Source organism: Drosophila subobscura, chromosome U, assembly GCF_008121235.1.
Source record: "Drosophila subobscura isolate 14011-0131.10 chromosome U, UCBerk_Dsub_1.0, whole genome shotgun sequence".
In the NCBI taxonomy this organism is placed as follows: domain Eukaryota; kingdom Metazoa; phylum Arthropoda; class Insecta; order Diptera; family Drosophilidae; genus Drosophila; species Drosophila subobscura.
In genome coordinates, this window is record NC_048534.1 from 7,906,757 (window position 1) to 7,918,879 (window position 12,123).

The 12,123-nt window shown below is 46.2% G+C and overlaps 1 protein-coding gene across 5 annotated transcripts in view; it reads left to right on the top strand.

Moving 5' to 3' along the window:
* The window catches only part of LOC117902285 (brain tumor protein), a 28,465-nt gene that overhangs the window by 2,497 nt on the left and 13,845 nt on the right, over positions 1–12,123 (top strand). The window contains exon 1 of one of the 5 annotated variants that reach the window (XM_034813559.1): positions 9,902–10,113. The exons of 2 other annotated variants lie outside the window; for them this stretch is intronic. The gene's annotated coding sequence lies outside the window, so the exon portion shown is untranslated. Of the gene's footprint in view, positions 1–9,901; positions 10,114–10,176; positions 10,193–12,123 lie in introns of those variants that run through there. 2 more of the 5 variants (XM_034813560.1, XM_034813562.1) reach the window with 2 other exon arrangements.

Sequence of the window (12,123 nt, forward strand, 5' to 3'; positions counted from 1 at the left end):
GTTTGCTTGAAGAGATTTGCATAATACGCTGTGGAACAACCGTAAAATGTGTCCAATGCCGTCTGTTGCCCTCGTCCGTGTTGCTCCTGCTTTTGGTGGTTGCTGTGAGACTTCGGAGGACGGATCCCATCCCTTGCCGATGGCGGCAATGTCCTGATCCAGTCCTTGTGCCCTGTGTACGTGTGTGTGTGTAATTTCATTTCGTTTTCGTTTCAGTTTTTTTGCTCTGTTGCTTCCTACTTTTATTGTTGAACTTTTACAGCTGCCGCTCTTTCGCCTTGCATTCGCAGCTCCGCTCCTGCTACATGCCAGGAAGGGTGGTTGCTGGGGTCGTCCGGCGTCTGCCTCACTGCATTGCCTGCCACTGAAAGTTGAATTTCCACCACACTCGCATATCGTGTGCGTCTGGCTTTTATCCTTTTTTTGGTCTGTCTGGTCGGGCTCTGAGTCTGGCCACCCCCAGGCCCAGAACCAGGAGCGTTAGGGAAAGTGTCTTGCAAATAAATAAATAGTCATGTCAGCCGTATTATTAATGCCCCAGCGGAAGAGAGGTATCGCAGCGTAGTGGTAGGGTGGTGTAGGTGGAGGTGGAGTGGGGACCGTTGCTAATCCACCCTCTTAAGGGGGTGCGTCTTACCAATGCCCAATTGCTCTACGCATATTGCTTTGTCTCTTGATTTTGGGGTCAACAAACTTTTGAGCCAGAGACCCAGCCCACACCGACAGCCAATTCTCCCCCAGCATCAGTGCTGCGGCTGGCTGCGTGCGTGTGTGTGCGAAAACTCCACATCGTGCTGCGGACGGGGCACGTTCTACGCATTTTTGTGCATTGACCCCAGGCAGACGGCAGCGCAACCCTCTTCCACAGCATGTACATATGTATGTGTGTACGTACACATACACACGAACACCTTACACATATATATATGAATGTGCGTTTTTATGGGCACAATGGCAACCCTATAGCTGATTTGATTTCCGAAAGAGCCGGTCGGAGGGTGGATTGGATTTGAATGTGTCTGTACACCTTTATCGGAAATTGTATGAATTTTTGTTGTATTATTTTTTACGGTTTTGTGACCAGATGTACTAAAATATGAATTTACATTGCTGTGGGTGGGTGGTGTTGGGGCAGCTGAAGGAATCTTCGATTACAACTTTATGCCGTCATAAACTCAAGAAGCGACTTTAATTGTACTCCCCTCTGGGTGGTAAGTGGTAAGCTGGGCTTTTGTTTTAGTGTTATTTTACCTTTGGGGGAGCCTTGGAACATAAAATGGTTTTATTGCAGCTCCCTTCCTCCTGATGTCTGGGTGTGGTTTTTTTGTTGTAAAAGATTGATGGGTTTTAGTTGAATAATTAGGTAGGACAATCATTTCCATCTCCTGTTCAGTGTTCTGTCCACCTTTTGTTTCCTCTTCTTGTCCACAAAATATGCGGAACATCATCACTAAAGGTCATTTACTTTTGTTAACCGTTAGGGGTAGTTTTCCCTAGTATGAGATTCGGTCGGGTCTCGATACCATCTCCCGCCCGCCCCTCAATGAGTATGCGAAAATTTAACGCATTCAAATGTAAACGGAAAATTGTCCCAAGAAAAGTGTCCTGTAAATGAATCTTTATGGGCCCAGTAAAGAGGGTAAGCATGGGATGGAACGGGACGGGTTTGTTGTGTGGAGGGGGGAGTTGTACGGTTCATGAGTTCGTGGGAATTTTACATAAACTTTGAATAGTTGCTAAGAAAGAAGAGAAGGGTGTTTTGGGTTTGTTTCTGTTTTGCCGGAACAGGTTGGTCTGTGCTATTAAAATATGTAGATATCATTATCATAATGGGTCTGGTCTGCAGGGATCACATGGTTTGTGTCTCTATTTGTAGCGCGGGCTTCTATCGCAGCTGCGAAATCTTTTAACAGAAATACAAGCACACACACACGCACACACGTACATGCATATGCTAGTCTGCTTGAAGCCCCAGTCGCTCTGTGCTTTTACTCTTATTATTCTTGGAAAAGAGACCGACGCCAGCATGTGTCTTCTGTTTGTTTGCTTTGCTTGTGTCTTTTCCCCTTTTGTTGTACACATGTTTCGGATTCCTTCGTGTCTCCTCCTTTGTTGCCATTACGCGCCATCTCGCTCTGGCAGCCTTGAATCTGAGTTCTCATTTTTTTTTTTGCTCCGTCTGATGCTGATCTTGTCGGTTTTCCGTGAGGATTTTATTGTGTTTCTTGCTTGCACTTGGTGACGCTCTCCCGCTTCTTTGCTTGTTTTGAGCTGGGAGCTGGAGAGCCGCTCCACTCGAAAAGTTCACACGCTGCTTGCGTCTTTGCATTTTCATTTGCTTTTGACTTTGTTTGGCTTTGTCTTTGGTTCTGTTGTTCTCAAGCCAGAGCCGAATCCAAGACAGCTGATAAAGCAAATGAATCCAGCAATAACGGCGACACGCGCAAGCAAAAACAGAGCAAAAACCAGCAACAGCAACACCATGTACCCAAGATACATTCAAGAAACGGGGTGAGGCAGCCCAATTGAACGGGATGGTGCAAAAAAACAGTACAGTAATGACGAGCAAGATCCAAGGGGAGTGAGTGGGGCTGCCTCACCTTCATTCGATATGCTTTAAGCGAAGCGTCTCGAGTCCGCATTGAAACACTGATGTGGAAATATTCAGAGTATTTTAGTGCGCTAAAGCTGAAATGTAGTATTTGTACATATTTTGCTCTTGCTGATAAAACAAAGCAAATGCCGTTGTTAAGTTTAAAAAGTGGGGGTGATGGCCAGTGAGTCGCATTCAGCCAGCACATTCATACATATGTACATATGTATGAATGTATGTACACGTGTACATACACATATTCCTATCAATTCTTTGGTGGTGTTGCTGCTGGTCTGGTGTTCCTCTTGTTGTTGCTTCGAAATAGAAATGATTTCACAATTTACTTGTGCTTCTTTCGAGTCTTTCTTCCTTCTAACATTCCCCCTCGTCTAACGCACGTCCACCCAGGGGACCAACAACAAAACAGCAACAAAACACATAAAAAAAACAAGGAAAAAAACACAAACACGTTTTCCAGACTCGGTTCGGCTTTTGCTGATTTCTTATTAGATATTTCTCCTCTCCCTCTCTTTCTCTCTGTTCCTCCGCTTGTCTGTCTGTCCAAAGTCACTTATTATTTATTCTTTCGTGGCTTTCAGCTTATGGTGATTCAGCTCTAAACGAGAAGTGAGTGGCGGCTCCCCTTGTCCCGTGCCTGTGCCTACCAGAGGCAGCTCTGCAACGCATACTGCATTTTGTGTGTTGTTGTTTTTGTCTGTGCTGTAAAGCGTCAGTGTTAAATAATAATATTGTTACAGCAGAGAAACGTAAGCAAATGTACCGTTTGACATGAGCAAGCGCTGCTAGATACAGCGACTCGCAGAGGAAGAAAGATCTTCAAGTACTGGCCAAACGAGGCAGCATATTCTCTTCGGATCATTTACATCGCTACGGGTAGAGGTGGGGCAGCCGAGGAATCTTTGATTACAATTTTATGACGTCATAAGCTCACGTAGCGACTTTAATTGCACTCCTCTCTGCAGAAGTGGTAAGCTGGGCTTTTGTTTTAGTGTTATTTTACCTTTGGCAGGGCTTTGGCACATAATTCGCCGCTACCCCGCTGCCTTGTTTGGGAAGTACTCGAAAGAGGAAACGGCGATTGAGTGAGCGCGCTCAAGAGAGTGATTGATGGCCCACAGCAGCAACAGCAACAGCAAATGCAGAAACAACAGCAACAACAAGAGAGCGAGAGAGCTTAAAACTATGCTGAAGCTGCTGCTGCTGCTGCTGCTTGTTCTGGTTCTTCCTCTTGTTCTTTAATGAAGGTCAATGTTCGTGGACGCCAACGCCGCTATCGCTGCTCGCTGCTCGCTGCTCGATGATTGGCAGTTGTTTGGTTATGATTGTTGGGGGCTCGGGGGCTGTGCTGTTGTTGTTTGAGTTCTCTGGTCTTGTGTTGGCGGGTCGCGCTCTCGAGGTTCGGGTTCATTTACTCGTGACTGCAGACAACTCGGAAGAAACCGACCATACCCGTAGAACTGGTTAATGATGTTGGAAGTTACTGCTGGCTTGGCCTCTCCACCCGCCCCGTTTACCAAATAGACAATCCCCATAATTATGGAATCAAATAATTGTTTCCATTTCGTTTCCACAGGCCATACGCAAGCCTCTCCCTAATCTGTTGGCAACCTTTAATCTTTGGTGTGGCCCCTTTAAACAGGGGAATTCCGTTCCAACTGCAAGCCCAGAACTTCCAGATCTGATTTGGAAATAACCAGAATGGGATGCGAATTGAGAATGGTGGAGAGGAGGAGTAATGCAAAGAGTTATCAGCTACTTGGATTAATTTCATCATCACAAAGACATCGGATAAGCTGGATGACTGAATTTTAATATCCTCAACACTTTTTGGCGTTTCCAACAAATATGTACCCACCTAACATGAGGGTACAATGGGGATTGTTCAGAAAACAACATTCTGGATCGACACAAAGTGCCATTTCCGTGGAAAAAAAAACAATTTTATAATTTGCCGCATCTAATATTAAAATTGTGTGAGAGAAGGAGACCGCGTTCGCCCGGCTCGTTGGCTTAAAGAGTGCCACAGAATACAGACAATTATGAACGTTGACCTTCTGCCAAAATGCTCGTACATACCACAAAAATTTCCACAATCTCAAAAAAGAGCCAGCCCGTCGCAAAGGTGAAAGAACGCAACAAGAGGAAGACAACAAAGACATTAGAACTTCTAATTTGGAAGTGAGTGAGGGGTAATGTGGAAGTGGGGAATGAAACACATCTGCTTGGTTGGGGAAGAGTCAGGTGTAGGTGCGTTGCAGGGGTAGGGAGGGGACACAGACCTCCGAAGCAGAGCGGGGAGAAAGAAAAGTTTTCGGAGCAAATAAGCAAAGAAGGAGAGAAAATAATAAAGCAGGCAAGACAAAGCGAATTCGGCCAAGACCAAAAGTCATCACAAAGAGAATCCGTAGTCACGGGGTTCAAGTGTACAACTATGTACATACAAACATAAATATGTATGTACATATGTATATATTTTATATGTATTAGCGTGGTATAACCTGGCGCTTTTTTTGTTAAGTTGGAATGCCTTTGCTTCTGCCTCTGATTCTACCACAGCCTCTGCCTAGCCAACAAACGAGTTTGAAACAAAAGAACAGACGCTTAGCAAACCCCCATCAACCACTCCCCCGTCCCCCCACGCCCTGTCCACGCGTGTGAAGATCGCGCAACTGTGTGCGAAGGTGAATTGGCAAGAGGAACGAAATGGTAATTGGAACAGCTGTGGCATTGAACCAAGGAGGAATCGAACATGGAGCATCCCAGGTACGAGAGCCCTCATTAGGAATGACTTTTCTGGAGAAATGGCCTAAAAAGTGACAGTTAAAGCCAGCAATAATTAAGAGCGTTCATCAATTACATGAGTGCCGCCCACATACACCACACACGAGGTCCCACCCTCTTGAACACAACGCAGTGACAAAGCTCGTAAATGAGTCTACCCTCTCCTGCCACCGTCCTGGGGGTTCCTTTAATTCCTGTGCTGCTGTACAACATTGGGTTTTTCTGCAGAAAAGGAAGGAAACCTGAGTAGAGAATAATACGAGTACTTAAGAGCTTTTTATTTTCGCATCTGCCATAAATCTATCACCGTTAGGCTCTCCTTATTTTTCCTTCGTGCTAGAAACCCAATACCGGACATGTGGGTGAAAGAAATCAAAACGAAGCGAATACCCTCACGATCGCACCCTGTAAAATGCTGCTCGCTCTGATTTCGTTTATATTTTGATTTTTATAAAACTACGCTTGTTAATAAGGGAGATTGTGAGACTAAAACACCCACTGGTGTACCCTCAGCCAGGGCATCAGTAGGACGTACGCTTGATGAACGCTTCTGTCTGGTAAGAAGGAGATGGAGATATATGGAGGAGCCCATAAAGCATGCGAAACATGTGCCGACGGCATCGATGCGTTCTTAATATTCTCGTTGGTTGTTGTTCCTCCACTTCCGCGCTGAGCTTTTGCCACATGCACAGACACATGTACATATTTATGTACATTTGTATGTATGTATGTATGTACATATGTATGTACAGATGGAATATGCTCCGCCACCACAGGACATTTATCAAGTAATTTGTTGCTTTTGCTGCATGAGCTGAGCAACAAGTTTATTCTTGTCTATTTTTTTTGCTGCTTCTGCTTTTGTGGCTATATTCATGGCCCGCGACGCAGGTCGCCGGATAGTTGGTTTATTGACATCGCCGCTGCCTCTGCCTCTGCCGCTGCCGCTGCCTATGCCTGCGTCAACGTTGGCTACACACTTTTTTTCAAGTTCGTGCATTTTTTAGCCGTTCGTTGACTTTTGGGGTTTCTACTGCTGCTGCTTTTGTCTTTGTTTTTCTAGCGCTGCTAACGTTTTATTTATTGTGTCCAAACTAATGTCATTCGAGCGCTGTTTCTCGCTGTCCGTCGCCCCCCTGGGCTCTCATCGGTTCACCTTTGTCCGATTCCGGCTAAAGCCCTTCCCCCTTTTCATCGTTTTCGCAACATTTTGACCAAACCGCGAACTTTCTGAGAACCCGAAAAAAAAGACTAAAGGGGAACACAGACAAAGCAGCAGCAGAAAAAAATTAATGGAAATTTATTTACCAGCACCGATATTAAAATACCCTTTAGGCCTTCAGACATAACTCGAACCATAATCGATTCAATGGATCCTGGAGAACAAGCCCATTGGTTTGCCTTTCTAAGGATAGGTAGCATAAATACATAATATTTTATCATTCAAGGCGCATACATTTCTTACTGATCGGCGCAAAAGTCTTGCTAAAATAATCGTCTCTGCGAGGGTATATAAAAAGCTCAAGCTATGGCCCGCAGAAGTTCGGATTTCAACGGGTTGATTGAAATTTCCTGCACTTTATGGCGGGGGAGGGGTTCGGAGGAGTTTGTATGATGATCTTCCTCGATTATTTTGTAGCTTAATGCGAATTATGAGGTCAGTGCTGAGACGACACATTCACAACAATCTAAAGGAGAGGGAGTGAGTGAAGAGTTCAGCAAAGAGCCCTTATTAGTGGTAACGTAAGGGGATATGGTAGGCGTTGAAAGACGAGAACGGTCAGTCTTGCCCGACCTCGGACCTCGGCCTGGGTCGTCTCTCGGATCTACCAACGACCATACATATGCGGGCCACGAGGCTAGAGTTACAATGCCTTATGCCACCAAAAACATAATTACCCCCCTCTCTATATTCTACCTTGCTTATTTCGCTTCCTCTTCGTTTTCTTCTACTTATTTATGTGTGGTGTGGCTGTTGCCAACCCAAATTGAGCAGTTCAACAGCATAAGAAAAGCTGATGAGGAAATTTGTTGTTACTTTTTGCATGATACATACAACCCGTTGCTTCTATGGGAGTGTGTTAGTCTCCAACCGCTCAAATCGCTCGTATTCCGGAACTGAAACGTGTAACTACCTGTAAATACTCGTAGAGTTAGAGTTCTTGCAAGTGTTCCTGTGGCTACAGGATTACTCGGCATTACTCGTGCGTTCAGCCTTGTGTCCTAGGAAGAAGAGAAGCTGCACTCTGAGTTCTCTTATGTAAGTGCATAAGCATACTCTCTTCCCCACCTGGCTAAGAGCGCGGCGCGGATAAAATAAATGAGCGGAGCAAACGCAACGAGTGGGAAAGCGACAGCTGCTGCTGCTAATTTCCGGTTTCAAGTGTCACATTTTTTCCAAAAATTATTGAAAGAGCCATAACAAATACGTGTGCATTGTTGCTGTTGTTGGATGGTTTAAAGGTTGGGGTTGGCTTTGCCCTCCGATCATCGTTCTCCAAGAGAGGGAAACATCTGGTGGCAGCGGCAGCGGCAGCGGCAGTGCGTGGCAGTGGAAGCGCAGGGGTAGATCGGCGACAGCTGCTGCAAGGGATCGTGCGACCCCTTCCCCTCGTGCCGTCTCTGGAATTGTCTGGTTGTGCGGCAGGGGAGCGGGGTTATTGAAACGAGTTCGATTGAATCGTCTGTCAATATGGCAATAAAACAGTTGAGGTTGAAGTTGGGGGAAATGAATGCTGTGCTGTGCCCTCGACTAGACGTACATGTCCGTGTACCAGATACTCTCTTGCTCTCTCAATGAAATATAAATATGTTCATATGTACATCCATACACACACACAAAAACATACACACACACATATTGAAAGATTGGCGGAATTTTTTGTAGGCATGACGCTGACTTTTTTGCCGCCGTATCGGTATCTTTTTGCTACTTTAACCACGTCGCTGTCCGTCATATACAGGAGGTTCATGAACCGCTGGCAAGGACAAAGCGCGTCGAGCGCTGTCTCTGGCTCTTGCTCTTTGCCAAGTCGGTGGGGACCAAGGGTACATCGATCACAGAGACTGGCAACAAATGGAACAGAGTAAAGTGGAGAGCAGGCGGAGACAAAGCATCTCATCTCTTCTCCCTGTGCCATATTCCACTTGTTTCCTGTGCAGCCACCACTTGAACTTCTGGAAATTCTTGGAATCTGGCCCTGGCCTGTGTCCTGGTGGGGGGTGAAGAGCAGCGGGTATGTGGAGCCATACCAGACGTGTTTCTCCTCTGCATCCGCTGCCTGCTGCGTGAGTCACGCAGCCAATCACGGCGACCAATCGAAATTGGCAATGCTGTCCAAAAGAGAGAACAAGAAATCACTGACCTTGACTTCAAGCAGAGTTTAAGGCCCTATGTAGCTGCCAACCACACATACACATATTGCTATACATACACGTGAATGTATGCATGTACATACGTTGAAAGAGTAGCATAATTATATAGCCAAGCGGCGTGCGGGTTTCTAGACTGGTTTATGATACGCGCCGTGTCCGGCGTTGGCTTTGACCGCGGCTGCGTCTCGGCTCTCCACTTTATTCTTAAGCTCCGCTTTGAACGAAACGAAAACGCACATGACGCAAGCGCGCAGACTTTTACATTCTCTTCTTTACCCCTCTCTCTCGTTGGCTCCCGCTTCCTCCTATTGCATCAGCACTAAAGTTACAGCGTGTAAACTAGTCGTTTATGACCATAAAGAGAAGGTGTTCTCGACCGTTCTTCCTTTCTCCAGTCAAAGAGAAAGACCAAAGAGAACAAGAAATAACAGTTCAGCTCGGCTGGTTTTGTTGTTGCTTTGTTCTGTACCTGTAACTCAATTCCTGTTTATGCAAATTGTATGGACAATACAGAAATAAATGTTATATAATATACACACAAATGTATAAATAAATACAAATTAATTATAAGCTTTGACTCATTCTTGGAAAACTTTGCATTTTTGCCCATAAAGTTAACCGTGCCCACTGATATTTCTGCCGCTGGCTCCCACTGTTCCCCCACACGCACACACACACACTCGCTCGCTCGTTTACTCCTCTCTTGCTTGCATTGCTCTGGAGTGCACTGCTCCCTCGCGCAATTTATGTTCTGGTGCTGGTACGCTCTCCATGCACTAGTGTGCGTGTCTGTGTAGGAGGTTGTCAGAGGTCAGTCTCATCGCTGGCTGCGCTGCCAACGATTCCATCGCTGCCGACGCTGCCTAGCTGTCTGTACATACATACATACAAATGTAAAAACATACATCATGTTCCGATTGCCATTCCATTCCGCTTCGAAACTAGATTTTGCCTTCCATGCCTCTCTCTCGCACTCGTTCTTTGTCTCTGCGATAACTGGTTGAGTGAGTTTTTTGGTCGCGTCGTTCCATTCCGTCTGGACACCGCTCTGTTCCGCGTTCCACGCAACCGCTGCTGCTGCCGCTGCCTCTGGTGTATCTTGTATCTTGTAAATTTTTTCTTTGCTATGGCTCATTCCGTTCTTAGCACTCGCCGGAAAAGCAACGGAATTCAGTTAGCATTTAGGTTTTTGTTATATTTGAGCGAAAAAACTGAAAAGCAACGTGTGCGCTCGCGTCGTACCAACAAGCAGCAGCCCCGTCGCGCCGTTGTTTTCTCACCGTCTACCCGTGAGTGTCTCTTTGTGTGCGTGTGCAGTTGGTTCTGTGCAAAAGCAATAAAAAGTATTAATAATAGTGGAATATCCAATAAAATAAATATAAGTGCAACTCGCATCTGCAACAACCTAAAACACAAACATAAGTAAATGCATATGTACATTTGTACGGATACATACATATGCTTGTACATTGCCCATGTACTTGTGAAAAATAAAACTGAACTGTGGTTCTCTTCCTCTCTATGACGCTGATGCCGACGCTGACGCTGACGCCGTAGCTGGCGAGCAGAGTTCATCAACTTGTTTAGAATCGGCGGCAGCAAGCAAGCGTTCGTGGTTGCAACTGTGTGCGAGTGTATATGTGTCCTTATTGTGATTGTGTGTGTGTGTGTGTGTGTGGTGCTGTTTTCCTTCTCGCCTTTTACCTTCGTGCGGCGCATCACTTGCATTGTTGCTACATAGCCCTGCCTTCTGCCCCCTTTGGACCCCCGCGTGTATTTTCCGCTCTCTGCTTTGTGTTTGTTCTTCTTTGCTGTGTTGTTGAGGGCAGCACTGCGTTTGTGCGCTTTTTGTTATTATTATCTCATTTCTTATTTCAATGTACGCCCGCCCTCCGTGTCGCGTCCGGCATCGAAGTGCCCCCGCTCCCACCAGTGAATGCAAAGGACAAACAATCACTATCTGTGGTGGCAATGGTTACTAGGGGGGGCTACCTTTACCCTCAGCTCGATCCTATTTATTGCGACACAACTGTATAAACACTGCCCAGACTCGACTGCTGAAGTTGTTGCGGCTGTTCCTGCTGTGGCTCCGATGCGGAAGAACAAAACTCGGGTTTATTTCTTGTTTCTGAGTGTGTTTTAAACAGAAAATATTACGGCAATGTTCTTTAAAGTTAATCACTGTTGTTGACGAGCAGCCAGACGGTCCGGACCGACTGATCGACGTGCGAGCGTCGCTCGGGGGCCTCCTCATTAAAATACAAAACCTAAACGTGTTTAAAATTTGATTCTACTCGAACGTCGAACATAAACACACGGAGCGGACCAAAACACAAAAAAACAACATTGGCTGTGGCTCCATGTGTGTTGTTTCACGCTCGATTTGGCTTTGACTGATTGAAAGCTGTCGCCTCCGCTGGGGATCTATTGCGAGCTCTTGCTCTAGGGCCCTCGATCCGGAATCTATTGGCCAGTGGATGGGTTTCCAGCGTCTTCGCTGCAATGCATTTCCTGCTCGCTTCAGAAGTGGGTCGCTTGGTCGGGGTCGGGGTCTCTGAACCAAATTGCTTTGTATTGTTTTGTGTGTGCTTCCATTATCTGGCAGTGTAGAGTCGCGCTTGCTGCACCACGTAATAGATAACGCCAGATGGAACATAAACACACTTGGTCGGGGCGAAAATTCCCGAAATCGAAAATGGTACAACTCTAATTGAAAATGTTAAAGCAGATAGCAAATATTTATCAGAGGTTAACACGAGGAACGAGCCGGCAGAACACGTTCCGTTTGATTGGAGTGGATGCAGTCAATAGATAACGCCAATATTTTTGTGCTGCTGCATCTATGCAGCGATCCGGCACTGTACTTTCAGTCCCAATATTCGGTCTCCTCTGCTTCTCTGTGGCCAGGACACACACACAGACACACACTTCATCTGTCCCTTTCTCTCGCAGCCTAATGGTCTGTCAACAGCAGGGAATGGCCGTCGAGGGAGCGGGAGAACACGAACCACAGACACTACAAAGCGCAGTAAGAAAGAAAACTGTTGTGCAGAAAGAACAGGAAGAGAGGAGGAGGTAGAAGACAACGAAAAAACAAGAACTGCATCGACGCCGTTGACCTGCCGGGCTGCCGCAGTAGTGGGAAAGGGCAGGCGCTAGTCGTGGGAGAGCGTCGGGATCGGGACGCTGTCTGCTCTGCTCTGCTAAATTGGATGCTGCTGTCTGCGTCTCCTTCTCTGTCTCTCTTTTGCGCTCTTGGCTACAATAAAACTCCCTTGTGCCTGGCGTCGCAGATTTTTTCGCCATTGTCTTGTTCAATAAAATTTCATTCAGCAGCAGCTTGAGCAGAGCTG